The sequence below is a fragment of the Lutra lutra genome, chromosome 10, assembly GCF_902655055.1.
Source record: "Lutra lutra chromosome 10, mLutLut1.2, whole genome shotgun sequence".
Classification (NCBI taxonomy): Eukaryota; Metazoa; Chordata; class Mammalia; order Carnivora; family Mustelidae; genus Lutra; species Lutra lutra.
Genome location: NC_062287.1, coordinates 53,593,346 through 53,610,520, shown reverse-complemented (window position 1 = coordinate 53,610,520; position 17,175 = coordinate 53,593,346). Strand labels below are relative to the sequence as shown.

General features: G+C 55.9%; 1 protein-coding gene across 4 annotated transcripts in view; it reads left to right on the top strand.

Annotated features, from left to right (window-relative positions):
* Positions 1 to 3,485: 3,485 nt before the first annotated feature.
* CAPN5 (calpain 5) overlaps positions 3,486 to 17,175 on the top strand; it is a 53,190-nt gene continuing 39,500 nt past the window's right edge. The window contains exon 1 of one of the 4 annotated variants that reach the window (XM_047690266.1): positions 3,486 to 3,579. The gene's annotated coding sequence lies outside the window, so the exon portion shown is untranslated. Of the gene's footprint in view, positions 3,580 to 4,592; positions 4,769 to 4,833; positions 4,920 to 5,245; positions 5,268 to 17,175 lie in introns of those variants that run through there. The other 3 variants (XM_047690269.1, XM_047690267.1, XM_047690265.1) reach the window with 3 other exon arrangements.

The following is a 17,175-nucleotide window of genomic DNA, read 5'->3' as shown; positions in this document are numbered from 1 at the left end:
TATATTATTTGTTTATTTATTTGAAAGAAAGAGAGACAGCAAGAGAGCACACAGCAGGGGGAGCAGCAGAGGCAGAGGGAGAAGCAGGCTCTCTGCTGAGCAAGGAGCCACACACAGGACTTGATCTCAAGACCCCTGGATGGTGACCTGAGCTGACAGCAGACGCTTAACTGACTGAGCCACCCAGGCATCCCTCCTCATATAGGTTTTACACGTTTCTAATTAAATTTGTTCCTAAGCATTTAATCTTTGTTGTTATCACAAATAGGGTTTTCTGTACTGTTAGGACCTTTGTTTATTGTTTTTCTATATACAAAGTTTTTTGAATTTTATATTTTAACTTTACATCCTGCTACTTTACTGAAGTCTTCTACTGTTCGAGTTAGGGTTTTTTATTTTATTTTATCTTAAAGATTTTATTTATTTATTTGTTAGAGAGGAAGAGAGAGAGAGAGCATGAGCAGGGGGAGGAGGGGCAGGCAGAGGGAGAAGCAGGCTCCCCACCAAGCAAGGAGGCAGATGTGGGACTCAGTCCCAGGACCCTGGGATCATGCGCTGAGTCAAAGGCAGACACTTAGCTGACTGAGTCATCCAGGCATCCTTTGAATTAGTTTTATCATCGATTCTCTGTGGTTTTTCAGGTATAACATTTTGTCATATGCAAATAGAGATAGTTTTATTTCTTCCTAACTTACTGTCAGGCCTCCAACTGATTTCTCTTGTCTAATGGCGTTAGCTAATACCTATGTGGAAGAGTGGTGGACCAAATGGTCATTCTTGACTGGTTCCTGATCTTCACAGAAATATTTCCAGTGTTCCTTGATTATATAAGATGCTGGCTTTAAGACTACATTTTATCATTTGAGGAAATATCACTCACTTCCTATTTCACTGAGTATTTTTATCATGAATGGGCATTGAATCTTGTTAAAGGCTTTCTTGGCATCCATAGAGAATATTATATGATTTTCCTCCTAGATTCATTAATATGGCACATGTTTATTATGGGTTCACTTGGGTCCCCCAAAAGATGTTGAGGTCTAACCTCCAGAACCTCAGAATGTAACCTTACTTGGAAATAGGGTCTTTAAAAAGGTGATCAAGAAATGAGGACATTAGGATTGACCCTGATCCAATATGACTTGTGTTTTTATTAAGAGGGGAATTCTGGACACAGAGGTGGACACACACAGAGAAAACACATGTGAACATGAAAATGTAGATCAAGGTGTTGTGTTTACAAGTCAAAAAATGCCACAGATTGCCAGCCAACTGCTAGAAATGAGGAGGAAGGCACAGAACAGATTCTCCCTCACAGCCCTCAGAAGGACCCAACCTTAATGACACCTGATCTTGGATTCTTAGGCTCCAGAACTGTGAGACAATACGTTTCTGTTGTCTAAGATGCCCAGTTTGGGGTACTTTGTGATGGCAGCCCTAGCAAGCTAATGCTATTAACAGATTCTCTAATGTTAAACCAACCTTGCATTCCTGGAATGAATCCCACTTGGTTCTAGCTGGCTCTTAAGAAAATCCAGGATACTAGCAAAATATAGACAATGTTTCAGAGAGTTCTGGGATTAAGAGCAACTGAAACATCATCTTGTCCTCTGTGTCACCATTTTGCATGTGTCTGCTGGAAGCCCATTGTGACCCTCCCATTTCCTGTACTCTCGGGAGAATACCGTTAGCGACTATTCCCAATCTGAAAACTCTGTCTGACTCATCTCTCTCCCTACAGTCCTTGGCCTACAATCCCCGGCTGCAATCCTTTCTACAACCCCTTGGCTAGATGGGAGTAGGGGAACTGGTCGACATGGTTATTTGAATCCTTTCCAGTCAAGACACCAGCCACTCCCCATGCTGGGGTGCTTCCTCCAGGCTTCTCAAACAATACCTAGCCAATTAGATCTGCTGAGATTTTTGAAAGAAATTATTTTTATTGTAAGAGCTTCTCCTGGGAACCCTTGTTACACACAGGAGCAGTCAAGATAAGGGTGTTCTGGACTGGAGCAGAGAGGACTCTGTGCCCAGGCTCTGGTGAGATGGGGGGTATGGAGACCCACAGAACTATGGAGAGAGCGGTGGGTCAACTTTAGGGGACAAAAGACTCTTAAAAGAGGAGTTGAAAGAGCTGCCCTGTGAGGGAATGAGCTCCCACTTACAGGGGGATGCAAGCAGATTGGCTTGCCAGTCAAGGGGTCTAGAGAGGTGGCTTTTCCCTGGGGCAGAGAAGAAGAGGAGGAGGAGGGCACAAGAGTGGAGTCAGACAGGGTGGGTGTGGATCCCAGTACTACCATTTCCCGACTGTGTGACTGGGGCATCTCCCTGAGGCTCATGGGTCTAATGAGGGCTCCTGCAGAGGTTGGCTGTGAGAATTTAATGGGAAAAGCACCTACACAGCAGGTCCCATGATGGCATCTGTCAATGACTCAGTTTACAAAGACTGAGAGCCACCAAAGCCCCAGTAGAGCCCCACCCCTTTCTCAAGCTTGCTGGGAGACCAGGTTCTTCCTGGCTTGTCTGCAGACCATACACAACAACCCACCACCCTCCCTCATCACACCCCTACAAGAGCAGGGCCGGTGCCTCCTCCAACCCCCAAATGTGATGGGCGCCCTGGACGGGTCACCGTCTCTCTAGGCCTCTCTCCTCATCTGTCAGAGAAGGTGAGTACTGCCAGGGATGGGCTCAGAGTGGGCCCTTGCAGTTCTGACCTTCTGGAATGCCTAGGCTTCTAACTAATCATGTGTACATATCTCTGCTTCTCAGGACCCACTGTCTTCCCAAAATGCGGGGGTTGGATGGGATGAACATAGCATCAGCTCGACTGTGCCAAGCACTTACTCTGAGCCAGGGCCCTTTCTAGGGGCTTCACAGGAATGGCACATTTAATTCTCACACCCCCGTGATGTGAAGGCTACCAGATTGTTTCTGTAGGGAGGTGATGGAAGCAGAGAGATGGGTGACTGGGCCTGGGTCCTACTACCGATGGGAGCCCAGGCAGTGAGTTCCGAACTCAAGCTTGGGATCAACACATGACACTTATGGTGGTTCCAACGCTCTGAAAACACAAGGGGACCCAACATTCACTGTTTTGCAGGCTGAGGCGAATGTTTTCTCAGACATGACTGGGCACCCTGCATAACTGGCAATAGGGGCCTGACAATTTGCCTGGGGGGACCATCACACATTTCCCCAAGAAGCCCAGTTTACAGGCAGGAAAGTGGACAGAGGACTTGCCTGGATCACGCAGCCAGGGATGGGCAGAGTGAGCACTGGAGCCGGCCGGCCTGGCTTCCCCTAGTATTACTATCTTCTCCAGAATCAGCCTCAACCTCCCAGGGAGGTCAAGGCTCCAACACGGATTATAAGAGAGGCTGCGAGAGGTCACGGCCAGGGAGGAAGCACAAACAACTGGGTGGGAACGCCGAAGAAGGGGGGTGGGGCTTTGGAGTGGGGAGTTGGGGGTGGGGCTTGGTGATGGAGGCCCTGGCACTGGGGGCCTGATTATCAGCACTTTCCTCCTGGAGAGGGAAGGAAGAGCGTCTCAGACCGCCGCTGAGCTGCATAAACAAGGTCTAAGGGTTGGGGAGGCGGCGGCCTCGAGTGGAGCCCTGAGGGTCTGGGGAGGTGGCAGCCAGGACACAGGCCGAGCAATGGGGTGTGAGTGGGGAAGTCAGTCACAGGGGCTGTTTTGAAACAATATTCTGAGGGTGGCCCGTCATCATAGCTGCATCTTTGAAAGTTCCCTTGCATGGACAGGGACGATGCGGGGGTGGGGAGTGGGTAGGGGGGCAGAGGAGGCGGGGCTGGAGCTGCATCCCGGGGAGAAATATCTGCGAGGCCTGGGACAGAGACTGTGCTGTGGTGGCCGGACAGTCCGAGTGCCTGAGACGTTGATGAGATCATTAACCGAGACTGAGAACCCCGGTGAGTGGGCCGGAGTTTCTCCATCTGCAAAGTGGGCTGGCACAGATCAGGCTGGCAGGTCTACCCGGAGCCCTGCGCCCCTACTGTGTGCCGCGGTTGGGCATTTCACAGATCTTCTCAACCTTACTCCAGAAACATGCCGCTCCTGCTGCAGTCCTCTTACAGCACGCGTAAAGGCACACTGTTCGCCTGGGGCCAGCTCTCCGCATCAGGGTGTGCCTCCCGGGGCTCTAGATTCCCCTTCCTCGTCCTGAACCTTGGAGGTGGGGAAGAGAGGGCTACGCGCCCCTTCAAGTTCCTCATTCCCCAGCCCTCTGTTTCGACCCTTGCATGGCTCTCTACAAGATGCATGCCCTAAGCTCGGCGGGCCTGCAAGTCTTCCGCGGAACTGGCACACAACCCTCGGGCACACCTGGGCTCGGCCCTGGAGCGGGGGGCTCCCGGAGATACACAACGGCTGACAGTGCGAAATTGGGAGGGAGGGAGAGCGGGGACCTGAACGAGCCGAGCCGCGCTGGCCCAGAGTTCTCCTCCTATCCCCGAGCGGGAACTCGGCGGCCACCTCCCCGCCGCTTCGCCCCGCGGCACGGCGCCAGTTCGCCTGCGCAGCAATCCTGGCCCGCCCGCCCCGCTGGAGACCACGCCTCTGTCCCCAAATGGGCGGAGGCCGCGGGGCGGGGCGGGCCGCGGCCCGGGAGTCCGAGCTCGAGCCCCCGCCCCAGGCCAGCACCGGAGGGATTCCCCCGGCCGGAGCGGGAGGCCCGTGCAGTCCGGGTTCCCGTGCTCGCGCGGCGCCCAGCGTCCGAGTCCTGCCCGAGCGGCGGCGGCGCGGCAGGTAGGAGGAGCTGCGCAGAGGGAGGTGTGTGCGAGCGCGCGTGTTCGTGTGTGTTTCGGAGGTGTGTGTGCGGGTGCAGCGCCGGCCGGTGCGTGCCCGGTGAGCACGAATCGGTGTGAGGGTGCGCATCCCGCAGGCAGGGGAGGAAGAGGTGAGCGCGGGCCTTGAGGCCCCAGGCGGGGGCGGGGGGTTTCCACGAGCCGCCCCCGCCCCCAGGGCTCCTGCCCACCGCCATCCCCACCTCGCGGCCGGGGGCCTCTTTCACCTCCTCCTCGGTGGGTGCTCCGGAGCCAGATTCTTAGTTCCGATGCGCTGAGGTTTAACGCTCCCCGACTTGACTGTCCTTCTCTTCCTCACAATTACCCTTTCCTGTTCTTTTCCCAGCCCTCCGCCGTGGGTTCAGTTCCGCAACCCCACCTGGATGTCCCCCCAGCCCCGGCGCTGGAAGCTTGGGAAAGGGCAGGGCCAAGGCCAGTTCCCTTCCCGACCCTCCTGGCAGGTTGGATGGCGGCTTTTCTTCTTTTTGGGCTGCTGGGCTTGGGTGTGTCAGAGGGGGCCGGGGGAGGAGGGGAGATTTGGGAGAGAATGGATCTTGGGCTTTTCTGATCCTGCTTCCACCCCTGAGAGTTGGGGACCTGGGGAGACCTGCCTGGGGTCCACAGGTGAAGTAGGACAGAAGATCATGAACAGGTGCCAAGTCTGTCCAGGTTTCACTTCCTGGAGGGATTCAGCCCCTGGGCCCTCACTGGATGAGGAGGGTAGGGTAGAGGGGGCAGTGAGCCACCTTGTTTCTCAGGGCTCCGAAGCCAGAATTTGAAGGTGGGTCAGCTTGGCTCTCAAGTCAGAATCTTCTTCCTGTACTAGCGTTGGAGAGTGAAGTGCTGAGGCCAAGTATTCCTAATATCCTGGGGTGGGGGGTTGGTGGTTTGGGTAGGCTTCCTGGAAGAGAGGGGTTTGAGAGTAGGGCTCAGCCAACCCTCAGTGTGAGGCCTCATGGGGGAAACCACTGTGTTTTCCTGAAAGGATTAAGACCTCTCAGGATCTTTTGGTCCTGGTCCCTGCTCTGGTCCCCAGAGTCCTGGAGTAGGGATGGGGAGGTCTGGCTGCTGCTCCTGGCTGAGGAGACTGGGCAGGGTCAGGTGGATCCAGCTGCGCCTGCTTAAGGTCAGACCAGAGCTGGGTGCCAGGACAGTGAGGTGGGGTCATTGCCGAGTGAGCCTCCCTTCGACTGGTGGGGCAGGTGGGTCAACCCCAGTGCAGGAACCTGCCTGGGAGCTGGGGGAGACTTCCCTGCAGATACAGTGGTGCTGGGTCTCAAAGGCTGAAAAGTTCACCAAGCAGAAGAGAAAGGGCGGGGCACTGCAGGTCCAGGGAGAAGGCCTGGGTTTGCTGGGGGGCGTTAAATGGTCCGATGTGCATCTGAGAATTGTCCCCCATCTTCGGCTTTGTGATGGTTGAGTTACTGTGGGGGCCAGCGAGGAGGAGGACACAGCAGGCAGAGGCCCCCTCCCCGCTCCCCTGCCTCTCCTCTGCCCAGCCCCCCACCCAGGGCTAGGTTTGGCCTGGAGAAGGGGTTCTGATAGAGATTCCCCTTGCAGGGGTGCTGCGAATGGGAGGATGCACCAGGGCTGCACAGGGACCCTGTGCGGAGGGAGTGTGGGTCGAGAACCCCTTTTGAGATGGGGCCACCACTGGGGGAAGTCAGTGAGATGGAAGTTGGCTGTGGGAAGACTGTGGGCTCTTGGGGGTAACATTCAGGACCCCGCTTCCAGGCTTTGGGCTGCTTCTGCCTTCCCCACAGGTTCTCGGGACAGCCCTGAAGCTCTGGTCCCTGAACAGGATGCCTCCTCGGAGCCCTTGAGGGCACCTCGAAGCTTCTCTCCACCACCTCCTACCTGCGGGGCCTGGCCTTGTGTGCGGGCTTCTCTGAGACTGGCTCTGCCCTTGCCTGTGCCCAGGGATAAATGCTGCCTAATGATAGGGATTCGGGACGGTGGTGATGAAAGTAGATCGTGTCGCTTGAAGTATGTATGCAAACTGGTGTTTGATAGCCATTATAATTAATAGTACAGTTGATCCTTGAACAACATAGGTTTGAACTGCATGGGTCCACTTGTATGTGGATTTTTTTTTTATAATACAGTACTTTAAATGTGTTTTCTCCTCCCTATGATTTTCTTAATAACATTCTCTTTTCTGTAGCTTAGTTTATTGTAAGATTACAATATATAATACGACAAACAAGATATGTGTTAATCGCTGTTTATGCTATTGGTAAGGCTTTGGTTAACAGTAGGCTGTTAGTAAAGTTTTGGGGGGAATCAAAAGTTATATGTGGATTTTTGACTGGGGGGATCGGCACCCCTAATGCCTGCCCCAGCCACCACTGTTGTTCAAGGTCAAGTGTAATTAACTGTTGCTATCACTTAGTGCCTTCTTCCCTGAGGGATACCGTCCATAGTAAAGAGGGGCCAACTTTGGGAGAAGGGTAATACGAAAAGGGTTTTCTCCCTTGGAAGTAGAAGCGCCCCTGCCCCGCCCCCTTCACGGGGTGAGGAGAGCTATGAGGGGCTCAGAAGCCCTGTGTCTATCTACCCAGCCAAGTCCCTGAGCCTCCCAGTCTTCTGTCCCTGAAGAGTCATACAAAAAGCTCTCAGCACCAGGCCTTGAGCTACCCCAGACGCTGAGAGCAGCTCTCCAGCTCCCCACTTGGGGCCGCACAGACAGATGGAGAGTCTGTCTGTCCAGATGGGGAGTCTTTTCATCTGCAGCTAGTCTTCTCACCTCCCTCCCCCTGCTCCCATATTCTCAAGTGAGAATATGGGCTCCTTCCCTCCAGCCCTCAAGTCCCCCAGGGAGCTCTTCTGCCCCTTGTCCTCCCTGGGTTGATGGTGACACTCCAGGATTGCATTCGGTTAGGCCAGGCTGGGCCAGGTTGCCGGCTTCCCTTGGCCTTACGCCCTGCTTTTCCCTGCTTACTAAAGGCAAAACGGGCTAAGTCCCTTTGGGATTCTAATCCAGTAAGGTGACCCTTAGGCTCGGACACAGGAAGCTAGTGGAATGTGAGCATTTGCTTGCTGTACGGCCTGAGTTACTGCTCCCCATTCTACCTGCCCTGGGATATGAGGGTGCCAGTGGCTGGGGCTGGGGTGGCCTGTGGCTTTCTGCCACAGCGGGGCATGTGGGCTTGCGGGAGAAGGGGCTAGTGGCCAGAGCAGATGAAGCCCATGCTCACCTTCCCTCAATGGCTGTGTTCAGGGATGGCCACAGGGCCTTGCGCTGTGCCACAGAGCCCTCCTGCCACTGGGTGCTGCCTGCCACTGGGCGACTTACTCTGGTCAGGGTGAGGCACACCCTGAGTGTTTTGTGACCAGCAGTAGGAACTACGACACTGAAGTCTGGGGTGACTTTGTTTTACACTGAAGCAGTTCAAGGTGTAAGAACTTCACCCTCCCTTGCTAGCTGCGCACTCACTCCCTTGAGCAGGAAAGAGGTGTGAGGCCACGCGCATGCCTACCCACGTCTTCTCAGGATCAGTATTCGTTTCCTCTTGCTGCTGTAACAGTGAGCGCTGTGGCTTAAAACAACACCCAATTTATTCTCTTAGGGTTTTGGAGGTCAGCAGTCCGAGTTGTCTTAGGGGACTAAAATGGTGTTGGCAGGCCAGACCCTTCTGGAGGCTCTGTGGGTGACTGTTCCTTGTCTCTTCCAGTTTCTGGTCCTCTTCTGGGGTCACATCTCCCTCTGCCTCCCTTGTATAAGGACACCTGTGATCACATTGAGGGCCCTCCTGGATATGCCAGGATGATCTCCACAACTCGAGACCCTTAATCACATCTGCAAAGTCTGTTTTGCTGTATAAGGGAACATTCTCTGGTTCCAGCAGTTAGGACACTGATATGGGGGGGGGGGGTTGGCATTAGTGAGCCTGCCACACAGGCTCATTGCAGGCCATTCTGAGAAATCCCCTCCTGGGTGCCCATGGCACCCACTGGCTTCCCCCAGGCGGTCACCCTGTGTTAGTCTCTCCTCCGCCCCCCGCAGCCCAGGAGCTTTTGTGGGCTGAGCCTGGGGCTGCCACACATCTGGCCCTAGTGCCCAGCCTGAGATCATGGCAGCCAGAGCTCAGGGCTGTTTGGAAGAGGGGAACGTGTTGGCCTGTCCCCATGGGTTGCCCCAGTGACCAGACCCTGTCTTGCCCCCGACAGTAGGTTAGGCCTTTCAGAATGGTGTACAGCTCATTGCAGACATTCGTTCAACAAACCCAGTGCTGTTTAGGGTCTCCTGATCCCCACCATCATCCCGTGAGGGCTGGGGCCTGGCGGGAGCCCCATTTTGCAGATAAGTATGGTAAGGCCAGTGAGGCTAAGTCCTGCCTGGAGTAGAGGTGTTTTGGGAACTGGTCCAGGAGAGCAGAAGACCTTCATTTTATAGACGAGAACTCTGAGACACAAAAAGGGTAACTGTCTCCTCACCTGAGGACGAGGGTAAGGATGTGGAGGGGACATTCGAAGGCTCTGATTGGTCCTCGGCCTGGGCATTGGAGGCTGCCATGGACGGGCACGTGACCTGGTGCCGAGCCATCCACTGACGCTGTGGGTGCTGCCAACCGCCTCCCCCCAGGGACGTGGTTGCCATCCTAGAAGGGGGGGTGGGCTTCCCACTGCCCCACGGACAGCCTCAGCCAGAGAGCCCCTGGCCTGCGTGCTGCAGATCCTGCCGCAGTGTGGGTCTCCATACTGTCCCCACAGCCAAGGCCATGGCCCTATGGGCCCTGCGTTTGCCTCAGTGGCTGTTTTCTATAGTCTGGTCTGTCTGCCGGTGTCGTGGCCTTCCCGTGGTCCCGTCTTGCTGTGAGCCATGCAGGAGCTGGGCTCGTCTCACCGCACACTCCTGAGGGCTCAACCTGGCTTTCGAACTGTTGTAACTCGGCTGTGGCAGTGTTCCTCTGCTAGCCCCCTCTTCCCTCTTCCTCTCCCCTGCACCCCGTCCTCCAGCCTTGCCTAAATGGTTTCTTCCTTCCAGAATGTTCCATCCTCCTCCTAACTTTCCATTTCCACCTCTTGAAATTACAGCCCCCCACTTGAGATCCTGCTTAGATGCCTCCTCCTCCGTGAGCCTTTCATGCCCTGTCTGCCTGAATCCATGCCCTTTTAGAACAGATCTCCCGGCTCAGTACCAGGGGCATTGTGTCTCTCCTCAACCGGGCTGACCTCCCGGCACAGCCCCCCCACCCTCCCGACTCCTCTGCCCCTTGACCAGGCATGGGGCAGGTGTGGGGGAAGGTTGGAAGGTGAACTCCCAGGGGCTGATGAGCGGGGCATCACTGTCTTTGCTTGAGGGAGGGATGAAGGGCCAGGCAGAGCAGAGCTCTGACAGGAGACAGGCTCCCGGCTTGGTCCCCAGTGCATCTCTTCCCAAGCCCCTCGACCTCATCTGCAATGAAAATAGTACAGAGGTTGTGCAAGAGCTCGAGCTAGGAATTGAGCATCAGTTTCCCTGAGAAACGGGTATCAGCCCAGCAGGTTTCCAGCTTGAATCTTGGAGGCACCTGGTGCTGGAAGCAGACTGCCTGTCTGGGAGCAGGAAAAGAGGCTGTCATGGTGACAAACCCAGCACATTGAAAAAGCAGGAAGTGTGCTCTTCCCCAACCATTCAGTAGGGAGAACCCGTAGACCGGGGCTTGCCTGTGGTCACACAGCACAGTGGAGCCGAGGTGGCTTCAGTAACCTGCTGGGGTCTCACTTTGTCAGGGTGTTTCCCTTGTGGGGAGTGAGCAGTACCTGTGAGCAGAGCCTCCCAGCATCACCCCCACCCAAATCGGACAGGAAGCAGCCCCTGGCGGGGGTTGAGGGGAAGGGAGGGTGGGCTCTGCTGCATCTGCCCCTCCCTCCAGCACCTTCTCACAGGATGTGGTTTGGGGTCTGGAGCTCCAGTGTAGGGTGACCAGCTGCCCTGGGCGTCTTGGGATGCGTGACCTTTAGTGCCCCCACCAGGTGAGCTCGCCGCTTGCCCTGCCTGGAGCCCATGCCCTGCCCAGGAGAGCCCCTGCCTGCATGAGTGTGGCTTCTTCCTGTCCCTGCCCTAGGCCCAGCAGAGCCCAGGCTGGAATGCTCCTTTTGGAGGTATCTCTCCCAGCTATGCCTGCTGGCCGAGATTCCCGGCCTCCTCATGACACCCTGTGGGGGGACCCAAGGCCCAGCGAGGAACAGCTAGCTGTGGGGCAGAGGCCTCGGACAAAGCCGGAACCACACAGAGAGCCAGCCCAAAGCTGGCTCTTCCCTCACGGGCTCTGCTGGGGGTTCATCAGCGCCCCAGTACCAGAGAGAGGCCTGTGCCCCACACGTGCCTGGCCCTGCTCTCTCCAGGCCGTCCATAGCTGCAAGCACTGGGTGACTTGCTTGGGTGTCTGTGTTCCAGAAGATCCCTGCAGCTGGGTGGGGACGGGATTGGACACAGGAACGATAGGGGGTTGGGGAGTGGAGGAGAAAGACAGGATTTCCCAGCCTTGGTGCCAGGCCGCCTGGCGCGTTGGCTGGAGTGACTCACTGGGCCTGGCCCCCTGGTGCTGCTGCTGGAGCCCGGAGTGTGACCTGGAGCGTGAACCAGATCGTGAACCGGATCGTGAACCTGTGGCCCAGCTCTCCCTCCTCATGCACTTTCCCTCCCCCACCCACCATGCTTTCCTCAGCACCCGCCCCTCCGTCTCACCCCTCTGCCCCTCCTTGGCTACCCTGTGCCCTCAGTAAGAGCCCAAGCCTGGCATCCTGGTGTCCCAGCCCGGCAGAGCTGGTCCTGCCGGCTTTTCTCACCATCCCCAACCCTGCTCTACACCGGGGACTTCCAGTTCTCCCTCCACGCTCTCCTGCCTTCCTTCCACCTGCACTGAGTGGGTCCTGCTCGCCCACCCCCTGCGGGTCTGGCCTGGCCTTCAAGCCCTGCTCTGGTTTGCTCTGGTTCCATCTTGAAGAGATACCGCTGTTCTTCCCATCCCTGTAAACCAGCCTACATCATGCCTTCCCCCTGGGAGTGCTGACTGCTAAGTGTCTGGCTTAGTTCATGGTTTGTGTCATGTCTGTCTGTCCTTGCCTCTCCTGAGACAGCGGTGAGGCTCTGACCCTCCTTGTCAGCTCAGGGCCAGCCCAGAACGGCTGTCAGCACAGATCTGCACATCGGCATTGTCTGTGTCCCCTGAATTATGAGACGCAGCCGTGCGGCCTGCCCTTGACCATGCGGTGAAGGGGAGGGGGCCCTGTTGCTTGGAGTGGGGTGTAGTGGGAGGCCGAGGAGGGGAGATGGGGGGCTCTGGTGGCTGGGCTGTGGGTGTGGGGCATCCCTGGCTCCTTCGGCTGGCACTGGATGAAGCCCACTGTGCCGGGCCCGTGCTGCACAGTGTGCACCTACATGATGGCATGTGGGGAATCCCAGCTCAGAGAGGGGGACCCCCAGCAGGCCTTCCCAAGTTCTCCCTTTCTTTCACGTCCACAGCCGGCTTCTCACCAAGAAGAGTTGTCTCCCTCTCATGAAGCTCTAGATGTTGCCTTCTCTCCGTTTACACAGGAGTCTGTCATTTCAAGTCCCGTGGCCTGCCTTCTGGTTTTTCCGCTCTAGCCTCATACTTTGCTAGTGCATTCTCCATATGGCAGCCAGTTAGGTCTCTAGTCCCTCACCTGCTCAGACCCTTCTCACTTCTCAGAAGTGAGCCCGGTCCCTGGCTGGCGTTAGGCACCGGTGCTAGGCTCCGGTGAGCCTTGCCTGTGACCTCCTCCCCACCCCCGGCTGCCACTCTGGGTCAGCCCAGCTCCTTGCCCTGAGCACCAGGGATATCTCCTGGGGTTCCTGGCTGCACCCCCTTCTCAGAGAGGAAACCCTAGAGGCATGTGCCCAGGCTGGGGTATGGGGGTGCTACCCTCACCTTGTGGGACCCTCTTTTGGGTTGGAGCACTCCTGGTGTCAAAACCACAGTGTCCTGGAAGGAGGAGGATGAGGCCTGCAGAAGGTCACACAGCCTGTATGTCCCAAGGCCAGGCCAGGATTGGGGCTCCCTCCCTGCTCCCCACCCTGCTCGGCCCACCGTGGGTGCCAGGCAGGACCCTCCAGATACGGAGTGTCTGGCTTGACAGGGGCCCAGAACTGGCAGGATCGGGAGCACTCGATTCAGCCAGCCCTTCTTACCAGCGCCATCGTGCTGGCTGTTTGGTTGAACATTTTATGAAAGCGTAACTGCCTCGTGGAACAGCATGACTGCCAGGTGGAACAGCGCATAAACTACAGGCATCCAGCAGAGTGAGCACAGCCTCTCCCCACCACCAGAAGCTGGATTCTCAGATCTCCAGAAGGCCCCTTGGGCCCTGGCAGTCACTGCTGCCAACGCCAGCCATCTTTCTGCCTTGTATTTACCACAAATGGGTTATGCCTGCTTTTCAGTTTTATGCAAATGGGGCGGCAGTATTCCTTCTCTTGACTGTCACCCTGATGAGGCCCACCTGGGGCTCTGTGTGCGGCAGTAATTCGCTCATTTTTGTTGCTGGATACTATTTTGCTGTTACACCGTCTTTATCCTGTCTTTTATTAATGTCTTTTATTAATGGACATTGGGGTTTTTTTTTTTTTTCTGATTTTCAGCTTTGACAAACACTCCTGTGGTAAACGTTCTTGTACATGTTTTCCAGTGAATATAGGCATGCATTTCTTTTCTTTCTTTTTTTTCTTTTTCTTCTTCTTCTTCTTCTTCTTTTTTTTTTTTTTTAAGATTTTATTTATTTGTTTGAGCTAGAGTGAGAGAGAGAGAAAGAGGGCATGAGCTGGGGTGGGGGTTGGGCAGTGGGAGAGGGAGAACCAGACTCCCCGCTGGACAGGGAGCCTGATGAGCCCCTCATCAGAGGGCTCGATCCCAGGGCCCCGGGATCATGACCTGAGCTGAAAGCAGACGCTTAACCCAGGTGCCTCGTGTGCATGCGTTTCTGTTTGGTATATACTTAGGAGTAGAACTGCTAACAATGCATTTGTTCAGCTTTAATACATATGGTCAGACAGTTGGGCAAAGTGGTTTTACCAGTGTAGACCTTCCACCACCAGGGCTGAAAAGCTGTACATGTAGGAGGGCGTGTGTGCGTGTGGTTTTCACTATAGCCATTCTGGTGAGGGTGGAGTGATGTCTTCTTGGCATTTTATTTTGTTATTTTTTTAAGTAGGCTCCATGCCCTCATGGGGCTTGAACGCACGACCCTGAGATTAAGTGTCCCGTGCTCTACCAGCTGAGCCTGCTAGGCACCCCTCTCCTGCTGGTTTTAACTTGCATTTCTTTGATGACTCGTGAAGTCAAGGGTTTTTTCTTCTTCTTTGGCCATTTGGGCATGCTCTTTTTCTCATGTTTTCTTCAAGAAGCTTTATCGTTTATCCTTTTGGTTAGATTTGCAATCTGTGTGGAATTGTTTTGTGTGTAGAGTGGGAGGCAAGGGTCAAGATGAATCTTTTTCCACCTGGATAACCCAGTCGATGCAGCACCATTCATTGAGAAGACCGTCCTTGGCCCATAGCACTGTGGTGTCACCTTTGCCATAAATCAAGTGTCCTACTTGTGGCCCTTTTTCTGGACTCTTTATTCTGTTCTGTTCTGTTCCATTGGTCCTTTGTCTCCGCTGTGCCCAGTACCACACTAAGTTATTAGAGCTTTGTGATGGGTCTTGTTAACTGCAGTGTGACCCCCCCCCTTCCTTCCTCAACTGTCCCCTGCCCTCCAGGGCTCCAGGTCCCCGCCCTCCACCTCCACCCACACCACTGTAAACTTCATAGTTTTCTTTAAATCAACTTCCTTTTTCCTTAATATTTCTTAAAGGAAACTGTGTGTCTTCTAAATGGAAAGTCAATATTACTCTCCACAAGTCCAAAGCCACTGGTGCTAAAGTAAAAACAGCAGAAAAAGCCGTTCCACTTTCTGCCAGGGGCTGGTGTCTGCTGAGGTCTTCTCCTCCTGTCAAGCGGGTGGACCAGGGCCCGTTAGACGGAACTGAGCTCGCTCTCGGAGGGAGTCCTGGAGAGAGCCCCACAGGGGCAACAGAGCTTTCTGACGTCTTTACTGCCACGTCAGAGTACATGCGCAGGTGTTAATCCAGGGCCCTGTCTTGGGAAGCCCCGGTGTGAGAGGGAGTCTGGAAGCTTGGGATCCAGCCAAAGGGCTGCAGATTTTGGACACTTGTCTCGATGTTCTCATCTATAGAATGGGATGAGACTCTTGTCCTTCCCTGGTTGTGGTGACTGCAGCATTCAGGGAAGGCCCCTTGCCGACAGCCCCGTTGGCTCAGCGTGACCGGCAAGAGGAGCCCTTAACCCCACCCTGTGCACAGCTGGGTGGTCCACACCGCCTCACGCTGGCCCAGGCTGCCCCCTCCTGGAGGCAGGTCCACACCATTTCCAAGGTGAGGACAGAGTCTTGCAGGGCAGGCCTGGGCCGATGCCATTTTCTTTTCCAGTCACTTGAGAAGCTACAATCAGGTAGGGCTGACAGCCGCTCAGAGTGATTCACGCCTTGCCTGAAGATGCACAGCACTGAGTGGTGCAGTCAGGACTGGAGCTCAGGTCCGACTGGCCTGTCCCAGACTAGTTGCTCTGAGCTCCCTGGTGAGTGCTCTCAGACCCTTGTTCTGTGCCCACTTAGCAGCCCCATGCTCTGTCCGCGGGCCCCACCATGCCGGGCTGGGTCTGGGTAACCTTGCACTTTATTGCCACTGAGACTTGGCTTGAGCTGTTCCCTCTGTCTGGAGTGTCCTTTGTCTCCTAAAGAATGGCCGACTTCTGGGGCCTGGCCTCTATGAAGTCCTCCTGGCATCGCTCTTGCCGGAATCTCTGAATGATGTGTTCCCTGCTGCCTTGTGTCTTTTGGCCACACTAGCCACACCACATGAAGTCCCTTGGGGATGGGGACCTTGAGTTGTCGTTGCCCTCCTGGCAGGGGTGTGGAAATGCTCTGGGGTACCCCTGATGCCAGCAGTGGCCTCCCTCGGGAATACAGGACATTCTGTGCGGCCGTGTCTCCTCTGATGCTCCCAGAGACCCTGGCCCGTTAGCTCTTCCTTCCAGGCAAGGACCACACAGACCAGAGAGGTGATGGGCCCTATCCAGGGTCGCGCAGCATAAGAGGACATTAGGAAATAAAGCCAGTGCTCTGTCAAGAGCCGGAGAAGGACTGGCTGCTGCAGAGGGAGCCTGGGTGGCGGCCATGATGCCCCTGGGGACAGCAGGGGTGTGGAGACCGGCTGGCACACAGCCAGCGGGAGTGGGTGGGAGGGGGAGAGTGAGAGGCCTGGAGGCCTGGCCCAGTGGGAATGGGCAGGCCCTGCCTTCAGGAGCCCTGAGTGCTGGTGTGGCTCCCACACGGAAAGCTAATACCTTTGGTGGTCCCCGCTGCTCTTCGAGCCTGCCCCCCCCCGCCCCCGCACAGAAGAGTTTCCTCCTTCACCTGTGTCGGCTCCTTCAGTATAGACTGACTTTATCCGCCCCCCATTGTTGGACCCTTGCGGGGACAGAGAAGCTGGGTGTGCTGGGCTGGGGGGATGGACGAGTCCTGTGCAGGTGGGGGACGATGTGGTGGTGTTGTCGCAGGGGTTCCAGGACTGTGGGGGGGAGAGGGGAGGGGGACGGTCCTTGGGCTGAGCTGTGACAGATGAGCAGGGAAGGGACAGTGTGTGGGGAGGCCCTGCCTAAGGCTCCACGCTCTACGGAACCACCTGGAGCTCTTAGCGCTGTAGCTTGGCATGCAGAATGAATGGTAGGGGTGGGGTGAGCTGGGCAGGTGCCAAGGGAACAGGACAGGCTGAAGGCAGTGGGGAAGCTCAGGCTTTCCTGTTAATGCCGGCTTGCACACTGTGTGAAGATGTCCAGAGACCAGAAGTGCCGTTCTCCTAGCTCAGGCCCAGAGGGAAGAGCCCCTGGGTTTGGGAGCCAGCTCTCCTGACTCCTGGTTTGTCCACGGCCTTCAGTGCTCATGTCTGCACAGGGAGAGGGCAAAGCTCAGAGGCTCTTGACTCTGACCCCGTGGGGTTGTTGACCCAGTGGGTGGAAGGGAGATGACCTTGGGGCCCTCAGAAGGTGTGGGAGGACAGTTGCCATGAGGTTCTGTGTGTGCAAAGGCTGGGGCCAGAAGAACCTGGCGTTGGTAGGCCAGTAGCAGCCTTGCTGGCAGGGATGCGGCTGGAGAGATGGCCGAGCTGGGGCAGACCTTCAACCAGGCCTGGCCCCCGTTCTCCTGGCCTGGGCCCAGCCAAGCTCCCCTCTCTTTGCCCCCACCTCCTTTCTGTCCTCCCTGGGAGCGTTCACCATGGTGTGGCCTAGAAGGCCACCAGAACCCTTATTCTCCGGGAGCTTGACTGTGTAACCTCAGGCAGCTTGCTCCCCAGCTCTGGGCCCTC